This window comes from Lemur catta, chromosome 14 (assembly GCF_020740605.2).
Source record: "Lemur catta isolate mLemCat1 chromosome 14, mLemCat1.pri, whole genome shotgun sequence".
Lineage (NCBI taxonomy): Eukaryota > Metazoa > Chordata > Mammalia > Primates > Lemuridae > Lemur > Lemur catta.
The window spans coordinates 18,436,443-18,450,103 of record NC_059141.1 but is presented as its reverse complement, the minus strand read 5'-3'; positions in this window follow the sequence as shown (position 1 = coordinate 18,450,103).

Here is a 13,661-nt window from a genome sequence, read left to right as displayed (position 1 = left end):
TCTTTTGTATGATTGCTTTACCAATGAGTTTTATATTTTTGTATGTTTTTATGATTGTAAATATTGTCCCTTTGCTTCCAGGTTTACAGCTCCCTTAAGGATTTCTAGTAGGCACAGTCTCTAATGTTGAAGAATTCCTTCAGCATTTGTTCTCTGGGAATGACTTAATTCCTCCTTAATTTATGAAGGATAATTTTGCTGGATATGGTATTCTTGGGTGGCAGGTTTTTTTTCTTTCAGCATTTTGACTATATCATCACATTCTCTTCTGATATGTAAGTTTTCTGTTGATAAATTTACTGTTAGTCTGATGAGGTTTCCTTTTTCTTAATTAAGTAACGGCACCAGGCTAGAAGTTCATGATTGTAGTATCTTATTTTGTTCTTGAAGATTTATTTAACTGTTTTGCCAGTTTTAGAAAATTATTGGGCAGTATTTCTTCAAATATTCCTTCTGAATCTTTTTGGCTCTCTACTCTTTCTAGACTGCAATTAGAAGTGTATTGAAACTGTTGTAATCTTTTCTGTATTTCCATCTTTTTTCTTTCTGAGCATCAATTTGATTTATAGCAATCTGACATAATTTTCAGTTAAACAATGCTTTTTCCTCTATTAAATCCTTTTATCAAATTCTTAGGTTCAAACTATATTTTTTCAGTTTGTACAATTTATAATTGACTATTTTTTATAGCTTGCAGGATTCTGGCATTATTCATTTTCCCTCTATTTTCTAGAACATATTAATTATCATTATTTTAAAATGCCTATCTGCGTGAAATGTGAATCATCTGTGTATCAATTTTTATTGTCTATTTCTCTCTCTCCCTCTCTCCTTTTAGTCCTATATTTTGTTGCATGCCTTTACTTTTGTTTGGATTCCAGACAAAATACAAAAATATAGAGAGAGTCTAGATTATGCTACCTATATCGTAACTGTACAATCATTTCTTCTGGATGGCTGATAGAATACAAAACTTTATTTGGGTGAAATTTGGCTGCAGAATTTGTTAGAATTGCTGTGTGTCAATTTTTCCCTTACTGTTATGACATAGTGTTCTGAGGTCTCAAACAAAGCTATGAATAGGACTGCCCCACTTTTTGTGTCCCTAGCATTGCATAGTGGCTGAAATCACTGTGTAGTTCAGCTCTTTCATCTCCCAGTGGCTGCTAATTTCTGCTGCTATTCTTGAAGTTTTATTTTGCAATGTGAAAGTCTTGAATTGCAAACAACTATTTTATTCCCACTTTACATGTTTTCTTTATTTGGAATATTTGCCCTTAAAGTCCTAGCTGTTTTGTACACACTAAACTCAAACTTCTGTCTCCTTGGCTTAACGTGCTTGCTACTTTTTGCAGGAAAATATTTTCCCCAAGCAGGAGTTGACAGACTCGGAAATAAAACCCTGGGAATATGGAGCTCAATTCATTGTGTGAATTGTAGCCCCTTGAGTCCTCTGTGCATAGTTTATTTTCAAGGCCTTTTAAACAGTTATTTTATGTTATTGCCTGAGTATTACAGTTGTTTTCAACAGGGGGATTGGTCTGATTCAAGCTATTACATCTTGGCTATAACAGGAAGTTCAAAATACCATAATGCTCTTTTGTTTTCATGTGACCTTTTTAAGTATATCACTGGATTTCAGTCATTGCCAAAAAAGGTGTGACATTTTTATGTTGGATATTTATTTTTATTGACAAGATGATAGAAATTCTTGTCCATCACTGTCACCTATAGCCCTTGATTTTGAAACAGCTAATTGGAGGAAAGAAAATAATGAGGAAAAGAAGATTCCAAATATAATGATCTGTGAACTTCATCTGTAGTTTATCATCATTAAAGTGCTATGTTCTGTGCTGGTAAAAAAATCACCCTTTCTTATTTGTCAGCAAATAATTTCAAAATGATTCAGTTGGAGACTTTCACTTTTAAAGAAATATATTGTTTTACTTTACATTTGAAAACCGGAAAGAACAATCAGAAATATATAATATTGCAAGGCAGTTTGGAAGTATCTACAGAACTTTGTTTAGCAACAGCTGGGAAATTGGTAGAGATATAAATTCTCATGCCCCACCCTGGATCTATTAGATTAGAATCTTTGAGATTGGAGCCCAGCTATCTGTGTTTTACAGGCCCTCCAGGTAATTCTTATACATGAAAAAGACTGAGAACCAATTGCTCATGTTTATGGTCCAGAGACCATACTTTAAGAAACACTACCCCATAGAAACAATAGCTAGCATACAATAGGTGACTAATGGATGTTTATTGATTTGTTAAATAGATTGGATTGATAAACAAAATTTATTCATAGTGCTATTTAGAGTTGCTTGCAATTTGGAAGCAAACATGGTACTAGGATCACAGATGTTGGGAGGACAAGCTACATTTACTGAATCTTACATAACAACTGCACGTATAAAAATGTTTCATCACTCCCAAATGTCCCAAAAGGGTACCAGAGGATAGCTACCTTTGCATCTTGTTGCCCTGTAACAGTGGTTTTTAATGTGTGGTCCCCAAATCAGCAACATTAGCATCACCTGTGTACTTGTTAGAAATGTAAATTATTTCTCCTCACCTAAACTCACTAAATCAGAAAGTTTACAGACTTCCCAGGGGATTCTTATGCACATGAAAGTTGAATAACCATTGCTGTAGGATATGCGTTTCAAAAAATTGGCAATGAATCCCATGGACAAGTTAAAAGTGATATTCTAACTGAGCACCAAGGTACAGAGATCAAAAATTCCAAAGTAACTTTCCAAATTAATATATGGAAATGTTCAAAGGAAATTCTTTAAAGTAGTTCTACAAATTTTGAAATTTCCATCTAGATTTATATATATACACACACACCTCTCTATATATTTATATGTATGTATTTGTGTGTATATGTATGTATGTGTATGTGTGTGCACATACACACGTAAATATAAAAGAAAGAGTTTTATAAGAAAAATCCAGCAACTCTGGAAGAGGGTTGTTCTAATCCCTTAGCACCAATGATTGTTTAGTAAGCCTTCCCAAGACGACACAGGACACTTGATGATGTATGATTTCTGAGATAAGAGGTCACAGTCTAACTTCTACTAATGGAATATAGATGGTTTAGGGATTGCTGTTGTGTGGTTATCTTGCAATAAATTTGCACCATAAAGAGCTTAGTTAGTATGAAGGATATGTAGGTTTTTCTGTTGGACCAGAATTGAATCCTGTGGGAGAATAATATTCAGCCTGGTGTTATCTGGGGTCTAGTGCAGTAGTGCCAAAAGGAGGTTTCAGGAACAAGAGCTTCAAGTCCTAGTAGCAGAAACTAAGGTGCAACCCTGGCTATCTAGGGGTTGCTGAAGTTAGGGCAAGCCAACACCCACAATATGTTGCCCATCGTATGGGACCTGCAAACAGAGGGGCCCAGCCATGAAACTCCAAAGAGTCTCTGAGAGCACCCAAAGAAAACAGATCAGCTCTAAATGGTTGCCAAGAACACAGAGCAGAAAACTAGCTTATGAAACTACCTTTTAAATAAAAGATTCCATTTTTCTTTTCCACGCCACCCTCACCCTGTTGCAATTATGTAGGAGTCAGAACTCATCCATCAAGGTGGGGTAGGGGAGGGAGTGAAAGCACAAGGTAATGGAATAAAAAAGAAGTCCACCATGCTCCTCTTCTCTGCTGCAGGCTTCCAGGAGATGCAGGCTTCGGCGGGCTGGGGAGACAAGAGTGTTTTAGTGCTAAATCAAATTCCAGGTCTGCATTAGTGTCTTGGACTGGACATTCTAATTTCTGAATTGGGACCAGTTTGTTACTTAAAGTAGCTTCAAGCTATTTTATTAGCAAAAGAAATGAGCAAAAAATATCACGGACTTGAAGTTTTCTTCCAGGGGCAGAGAAACATTATCAGAACCGAACACATTTAAGAAGGATGGTGAGAGACAAAAATAAAGTTGTGTTTTGATTATGCCAGGAGTCGTGCTTGCTCAACATACTGGTTACACACATATTGAGCCTTAAACAATTTGATCCAAATCCAAAAATTCTAAAAAAAATCAGAGATCTGAGCCAATTCTGTGCATGTGAAGCCTGTCGTACAGCAAATCCACATGCAGGCACATGCCCAGATGCCCAAAGAAATGTTGACTGTGAATTTGATGTTTAAAATAATTTATAAAGATATGGGACAATTTCGTAGAGGCGAAGTGGTATAATAAATACAGAGGTTCTGTTTTTGTTTCTGCTCCTTTCTTGAAATACGAGGTCTGTCACTCAGTGGCATTGATCTGGAGTAAGTCAGACATTCCTTAGGCCTCAGTTCCTCTTCTGTGTCATAAAGGACTGGGCTAGGGAATTTTAAATGTTAGCTGTCATGATTCGGTGACATCCGTATTAAAAAAAAATTATGTTTGAAATGTGCATTTAGTTTGGGCTCCGGCCATTTATTTAAGTGTGATCTTTAGCAAGTTTCCTAATTTCTCTACATTACAACTGCCTTACCCATCAAATGCCTGCCTTGCATTCCTACAAGATGACTGTGCACTTCAAAAAGATTATGAGTGTTTTGATAGTCAGAAGATGGCCCCCAAAGATGTCCATGTCCTCATTCTTGGAAAATGTGAATATATTAACTAACACTGGGAAAGGGACTTTGCATGTGTGATTAACTTAAGGACCTAGAGAGGAGTAAATTACCCCAGATTATCCTGGCAGGCTTAATCTAATCACACAGCTCCTTAAAATCAAATAATCATCCCCAGGTGTAGTCAGAGGGACCCATGACTATAGAACAAAGGTAGCGAGATGCAAAGTTACTACTGGCTTTAAAGATCGAGAAAAGGAGCCCCAAGCCAAGCAGTGTGGATGGCCTCTAAGGTTACAGGTGGCAAGAAAATTGATTTTCCCCAGAACCTCCAGAAAGGAACACAGTCCTGTCAGTGCCCTGATTTTTCTCTAGTGAGATCCAGTCAGACTTTTGACGTCCAGGTAATAAATTGATATTGCTAAGCCAATATATTTGTGGTAATTTATTATGGCAGCCACAGAAAACTAATGCAAGTGTGAACATTTAAAAAAATTTCAAAACCCTATACAAATGCAGGCTCTGCTGGTGGTAAAGATAAAGATAGATATGATGTGAAATGAACACTGATATTTTTTAAAAAACAGACCAGAATGCTACCAAGAGTGGGGAAGAAACTCTAAAGGTTACCCAGAGAACATGCTTCTTCCTCCACCCTCATTCTTCTTTTATCCAGATGGTATAGTCTTTTCTTAAATATGTCATACACAGAAATTCAGCAAATACTCTTAGTCACCGATTCCAGAATATCACAATTTTTATTACAGCAAAACTCATTTCATGTTAATTAGGACAGATTTTTAAAAAGCACATTATTACTTTATTCTTAGTTGTGCTACCATGAAGAGTAAAAAAAGTCTATCCTACACATTAATATGGGAACTTACTTTGAGCTAATGCTAAAGTTTAGTCCTTTATTCATGTTTTTAGGTAACACCTGCAATTTGTTTGGATATTGGGATTATTTGAACTATTCAGATGGTGGTGATTATCAAGGCAGTATCTCTCTTTTTAAAGCCCACCCTTTTATACTATGCTCGAGGATATTGGGCCTGGAACTGTGCGAATTTCATTTCTCCTGTCCTGGCTGGTTTACTGTCAGGCTTGACCAACAAGAAAAGCCCGATGGAATCTGTAAGATTGAGAAATGACAAACAGACTTGCTAGTTACTCTTTGTGTCATCACACAGACTGTTCTTCATCCTGGCTGTGGTGGCTGGTTTCTGTACCGATGGCTAATTCCAGTTTGCTCTTCTTCTATGCTACAGAACTAGTCCCTTAGTGTCCCTCAGAAATATCAGCCTACCTTGCTTGGAGGTTTGAGTTCCACATTTATTGGGGAACTTCTCTGAGGTTCTGAGACCCCAGTTACAGCCCACCAGAGCACTTCGCTTCAGGTGGCTGAATCGCAACTCTGTGGGATCCCTTCTTTTCTATAGTCTCGCTAGCTGTTTGCTGAGGTTACTACCTCAGTGATACCTCTGCGATCTCTTGTTGCCTTTCCGCTTATCCAATATCTGGTTAAATGTGTTACATTAAATTTGCTTTGTTAAAAGTTTGGTAAGCTGTTCTTTATCCTGACTGGAAACGGAATAATACAGAATTTGGCAACAAGGATGATTCCAAGAAAACAAACCCTCTAAGATGACAATTTGGGATTTGTTAGTCTATGTCTTTGTGCTTGAAGGCAGGGCTGCACTCCTTGATATAGGAATGAAATGGTAGTAATCTGTAGCACTTAGTGAAATGATAGTTAATTGAATGATCATCCGTGGTTGTGTGTGACTAACTGACCTCTTGAGCAAGGCCTTTGGGAGATGAAATGACTGGTGCATCTGACAGTGATGGCAACAACGACGGTAACAAGGACTTTGGTGTGGAATACTGCTGAGTGTTGTGGAGTGCCTAAGGAAAGAAATGACAAGCTCAGGGCATAGTTAAGGAACCGCAGGACTTCTATTTTGTCCCACAAAAGACTATTTTGTTCTTATAGCCACAGGGTTAAATGAATCCAGACACAGACAATAATTGTGAAAGTTGCAGAATTACAACTTATATTGGATTCAACAGCTTTGTCAAGTGTATCGTGTGAAAGGTGGGGCATTTATTGAGAAGTTTTGGGGCCCTAAAATAAGGAATGGGAATATTTGAGTGGACTCAGATAAGGCTGAGGATCTTGAAATCTCAAGTTATTTTGCATCCTTATTTCTAACAAAAACAGACTACCCTCTTCTATCTGAGGAGTCTGAATATTCCTTGCTTGAAGACCCTATAATAACTTCATCTGGGTAGGGGGGCATCTTACAGGAGAATGCCTATTCTCCTCATGTTCCACCGTACACCTACCCTTATTGCCACTAGTGTCATAACTTAGAATCCTAGAATCATACTTAGAATCTTACAAAAGAACAAGTACAAATTCTGACCCAGAAAGAAATAGCTAATAGTCTAAATGGTTTTCAAGATTTTGCTAACTTCTATCAGCAGGTACCTGGGAGTTATATATGAGAATGGATTTTAACGGCTTCTAAGGTAGCCCCTTAACAATAAAAGCAGGGTAGAATATGCTATGGATTGAATATTTGTGCTCCCCTCAAATTCGTATGTTGGAAACCCAATTTCTATGTGATAGTATTTAGAGATGGGGCTTTGGGGAGGTAATTATAATAGGACTTGAGGGTGGGGCCCTCATCGTTGGTTTAAGGTCTGTATAAGAAGAGACATGAGCGAGCTGGCCCTATCTCCTTTTCCAGGGCACATGAGGATACAGTGAGAAGGTGGCTGTCTACAAGACAGGAAGCAGGCCCTCACCACGCATCTGATCCTGGACTTCTCAGCCTCCAGAACTGTGAGAAATAAATAGTTGTTTTCTAAACTATCCAGACTATGGTGTTTGTATTACAGAAGCCCAAATGAATGAAGACAGAACATAACTTTTGATTAGGCTAAATATCTTGATTTGAGTTCACTTACCAGAAATTGGGATTAAATGTTCACTAATCTAGATGACTCGATAAAAGTTTTGTTTGTTGAGAAAAACTTGAACTTAATGGATTTCTTCATTCCCTGTGATTGAGATGCCCAATTTCCCTGGAATAATGTAAAGGAAAGAATCCAAAGTTTCAGGGAGATGGAAATGTGAAATGGAGTTAGCATTTGAGGCTTGCATATTCATCACTCCAGTCTTCATCCCCCAAGATTGCCCAGAAGACAATTGGTTTTTTAAGGCATTGAGATATACATTAATCATGAGAGCGCTGGTATCCTTGGTAAGCTCTGTGGTAGCTTTCCTATCTAGGGTGGGTATAAGGATGAGAAGTAATATTCTTTCAACTTTCGTGAGAATAAATGAATAAATAAGCCCAGGATCTGGCGTGGTATAAGCGCTGAACCAATAAACCTCCCATTGCCTAACTGGAGGGCATTCTCTGCATTCTGCCCCCAAGTGGAACAGTATCTTCACTAGACATTAGACTTGGCTTTACTCCTGCCTTTTTAATACCCTATGTCTTTCTCCCTTTTTCTACTTGGAATAACTTTCTCCCTTACCTCTGATGATCTAAATCCTTATCTCCAAAGCCAAATTCTGGTCCAATTATTGACATTGGCCTTCCCAGCTCTCTAGTTTAGATCACACTGATTTCTCTTCCCTAAAAATTTATTACACTTTCTACTTCATGTCTTGGAATAATAGTTCTAAAATACACTAGAAATGCCTTTATCTCCTTTCTTTTGGAAGGTATAATGCTTTATGACATAATGTAGCAGAGTTCTTAGGTGTTTTGAATTTCATATCTCAGCTCCACAATTCATTATCTGTATGACTTTGTGGAAGTTGCCTAACCTCTCTGTACTTCAGTTCAGTCTATACAATGAGATTAATAATAGAACCATACTCACAGTGTTGTTAGTAGATGAAAAAGTTGATTTATGAAAGGAAGTACCTGAAGCACTTAGAATAGTGCTCTACATATAGTAAGTGCTATGGAAATATTCACATTTTTATTTCTTTTATTCTATTCTATTTTATTTGTTTTATTTTTTTGAGACAGGGTCTCACTCTGTCACCCTGGCTAGAGTGCAGTGGCATCATCATAGCTCACTGCAACCTCAAATTCCTGGGCTCAAGAAATCCTGCCTCAGCCTCCTGGTTAGCTGGGATTACAGGTGCATGCCACCGCACCTGGCTAAGTTTTCTATTTTTGTGGGGACAGAGGGTCTCCCTCTTGCTCAGGCTATTTTTGAACTCCTCAGCCTCCCAGAGTGCTAAGATTACAGGTGTGAGCCACCACACCTGGCCAAAATATTCATATTTTTAAAAGAGTCATCACAACCTGGAGTAAGGAAGAAATGTTTTTTATACCCTTGTTAATAGGTTGATTAACTTAGTCTTTATTTTTCTTCATATTGTGCAACTTTAAACTCCATACCACAACCCCTTTATATATTAGTTCTTCATAGCAACTATTATATTACAGATAAAGATTTTCTTATGAAAGTAATGAAACAAACAAATCAACAACCAACCAACAAGCCCTGCTCCTCTCATAATGTGTTACTGTAAGAAGAACAAAAAAGTAACCCCTAATCCTGAAAAAAAAAAAAAAGAAAAGAAAAGAAAAAAGAAATCCGTTTCAATAGTCATTGACATGCGTTGTTATTTTCAGCTATTTTCACACATTTTAACACTTGGGATTAAAATCGTTTCAGCTAAAAGCTTTCTCTGAGTTGAGAAGCTTGGATTCATGTTTATTATTAGCTTGGCAGCAAGGAGACCTGGCCTAGCTTTAACATGAGATGCAAACTTTCCCACGGAGCCAAGGCAATGTGGGAGGACACAGCCTCAAGTTGAGGATCTCAGGGACTCTGTTGAAATCTGTTAAAGCTAATTCTATATATGGAGCATTTATAACATGTTGCACTAAATTCTTCTGGGGAGAAAATCTCTGCCTTTAAGTAATTTAACACCTAATATGTGTGGATCATTATTATAGAAGGCAACGTGACAATTCAGAAGAAAGACACAGTAGGATTTGAGAATTCAGAGGAGGCAGCCATTAAAGCCACCCGAGGAGCAGTGTTCAGCAAAATCTCAACGGATGTGGCATTGCAGGAAGCATGACCTTGAAGTTTGGGTGGGATTTCAACTGAAGAAAAGGGCAAGGGAGAGCTAATGAGTTGTGTTTGGATTCACGATTATGTTAGAGCTGGCAAGCAATGCGACCCCGTCCTCAGGAGATGGTCTGTTCAGTTTAATTAGAAAGACAGAAATTAATAGTAATAGATGCAAATATTTAATTAGAATGCCTTTGGTACAGAGAAAGTACTCATAAGTAAATTATAATCAAAATATTCATCTCAGAAACCACGAAAAGGTGATTAAAATTCCAAGTAGGTAAAATCCTTATGTATCAACCTATATAACGTAACAGATAGTTCTGTGTCATGAACTAGAAGTTTAGAACTCAACTGAGTATCACTGGCATTAATTCCCCAGATGGTAAGCAAATGGGCTATTCTTTCTTCATAAAATAATGCCTTTGGCCTGTGCTCAATAAATCACGTACTCTGAGATTCCGCAGGGGTGTGAGCACTCGGCCAGCTGGTCCTCTTGCGACAAGGACCCACATTCACATAATGTCCATCATAGTACCGAGTCTGGAGCACAACAGTGTGAAACCGGCCAGCCCATGAGGTCATGGAGCTGCCCACCAGATGGCCTCTGAGCTCCAGTCTCCAGCGGAAGCTGAACGAAATAATTAATGACCACTCTCGTGAGCATCCCGAATTTAAATATATCTGGCAGTATAATGATGACTTTTTCTTCATTATATTTTTCTTCGTTATTTTCACTGAAAAGATAATACCTCTGAAGGCCAAAAGGCTAGTATAAGAGGTCAGGCTGGTAAGGATAAAGTTAGAATTGATTTGAAATGGGCTCTACTTTTAGGATCAGATGCAACACCTTCACAATGGTTGGCACTCATTAAGAGAGAAATAAATGAGAACGTATTAATACTATTATAATCCTTTATATTTCCCTTTTCTCCTTCTGCAATTCTACTGCATTCTTTGTTTTGTACTATGATCTTCAAAAATTTCCACATTGGTTTTGAAACCCAAAGATTAATTTTGAAATCTAAACTCATCATGTTACCCCTCTGTTTAGACTCCTTTGAAGGTTTCCCATAGTTCTTAGAATAAACACCCTAAAACATGGAGTTAAGGGCCTGCATGATCTGATGTCTCCCCTCCTCTGCATACTTACTTGTCCTTATACTTCCTCTAAATCTCTTTGCTCTAGTTCCACAATCCTTCTTTCAGCTGCGGTAGCCTCCCACATAGGCCTTTGCACGTACAGTTCTCTACACTTGGAATGCTTAGCTCCCCTCTTCTTTACCTGATCACCTCCTGCTCATCTTTCAGAACTCAGCTTAAGTACATGTTCTCAGGCAAGCTCTGCTGACCTCCCGGATGAGCTATCATAAACACTCCTATCATCACATGCCTCTCCTTCTTAATACTTATCATAGCTGTAAGTCTCCATTTATTTCCGTGATAATTTATTAATGTCCACCTTCCCCACTAGACTATAAGCTCCCTGACAGCAGGAGCAACGTCCTGTTTTTTTTTATTTTTTATTTTTAACATTGTATCCCAGAACCTGGTAAAATAATTGGTGCACAGTAGGTTTCATAAATAATATTGTTATTTAAATATTAGTAAATATCTATAGAGTACTGTACAACTAGATTTGTAACAATTGCTTAAAACGAAAATAGAAAAGAAAGTGTAATGGCTATGGAATCATAAAGTAGAGTCAGTATAATATAAAAGGAGAAATGTATAAAAAATAAAAATTAATAAAACAATTTCAAACTTCTGCAAGTGAAAGTTTTCTTGCATGACTCATTTTTTGTGCGTATATGTGTCTATTGTCATAAACTTCTGATTTCCAAGGGACTACACACTCATTTACGTAGGCAGAACTACTTTTGAGATACCAAAACAGTAATGGAGAGTTTTTTAGAGCTCTGGATAAATCAGCTTAGGGAAATTAATTTTATATGTGTGTAAAAACTAATTTTCTATGTATTAATATTTAAAAGTTCACTTAAAAGTATCTATTTAAATTATGTGTCATAGAGTAACAATATCTGGTAAAGAATAGCTAAATCGTCTTGTCTGCTCAGAAATGATAGATCCAAGAGACTGAATGTTTGCTGAAGAGAATTTTATAGGCTAGGCTTATTTATGTCACTATAGAATTGTCTAGAAAACAGCATGTTACAGAATGAAAAATAATAATTTCCAAATAAAAAACTAACTTTTAAGGAAAGGTTTGTTTTCACTAATGCGCTTGAAAGCATCAATTTGGGTGTTGGTATCCATAATTTACTGAACTGGGGAACAGATATAGTATATGGCATCTGCCTGAGGCATTGGATTGTAAATATTTCATGGTTTTATAAATGCACCACGATTAAGTGTGTTTTAGTAGTCAACTGAATAATGTTTTACAGCATCAAAATGAAAAAGTTTCTTTTTTGGTCTTTATCCAGGAGCTTTGAAAATACATCACAAAATTCATTTTATTTCTAATATATTAGGATCAAAACCAAAGTTCTCCTGGTGATACCAAAGAAAGAGGGAAAAGAGTCCTGAGTCTTGATCCACAATTCTCCCCCTTTCTAGGAGGAAATGCTGTAAAATTTTGATTACAAATCCTCAGCTAAACCACACGTTTGTTTTGATATCTGTGGTATACATAATAATACCCCAAAGATGTCCACATCCGAATACATAGACCTGTGAATACGGTACACTCCATGGCAAAGAGACTTTGTATATGTGATTAAATTAATGATCTTGAGATGGGATGTGTTAGTAGAATTAGGGGTCATAATCAGAGAGAAAGTTTGGAAAATGATATGCTACTGGCTTGAAAGTGGAGGAAGAAGCCACATGCCAATGAAAAGACAGACAAGTTCTAGAAGCTGGAAAAGGCAGGGAAAAGGATTGTCCTCTAGAGCCTTGAAAAGTAACACAGCCCTGCCAACACCTTGATTTTAGTCCACTAAAATCCATTTTAGACTTCTGACCTCTAGAACTATAAGATAACATTTGCTTTGCTTTAAGCCGCTAACTTTGGGGTAGTGACAACAGTTTTATAGGACACTGATATAGTATCAAATGGCATGTATTTGGTACTCACAAGTTTTAATTAAATGTATTAATAATGAATGAAAAAATTTTAACATTACAGTGGCCTCAAAGCAATCAAACAAATGAAACTCAGCAAACATTTTTGAACACATTATCTTAAAATGTCTTTAGTAGTCAAATGTACCTATTTATTTAATCAGCATGTCACTTGGGTCTTCTGAAAACTTGGAAATAGAGATGTTTGCCTTAAACTCCTAATTCCATGTCCTGTAGAAGCCCTAAAATCTCTAGCCCTGAAGAATATAGCATTTAATAGGGATGATAAGGAGAGTAATATGGGAGAGAAATAACAGGGCCACAGATGTTTAGATGGGAGACAGAGTGAGAGAAAGACAGAGAGAGACAGAGGGGGAGGGGGGCAGAGAGAGAGAGAGAGAGAGAGAAAGAGAGGGAGAGAGAACAACCCTTTGGAAGAACCAGGGACTGGATGTTGGGAAGATGGCAGTTTTATACATATACAGGAGAATACCTTTATGGGCAAAAGAAATAGTGTGAGTAAAAATGTGATGTTAAAAAATCATGAGGCAGAAACAGAGAAAACCTGTAGTTGTGAGGGTAAGAATAAAAAAGCAATAAAATGCCAGCCAATTGAAGGCCCTGAAAGCCAAGTTCAGGATTTTGATTTTTTTTTTTTTTATTGTGTGGGTGATGGAGAAATTCTCCAAAGTCATGTAACATAAAGGCCTTTCTTATTCTCCTCCACTGATGTTAATACAAACATTTCTGACTTTTTTGAGAGAGCCATAAAGGAGATAAAGCCCCATTGGTTTCCAAGTACTCTTCCCAGAATCTCACAGTTTAGAAAAACCTACTGAAGCAGAGCAGAATTATCAACTCTGTAAGAGCTGGAAGTTACGTG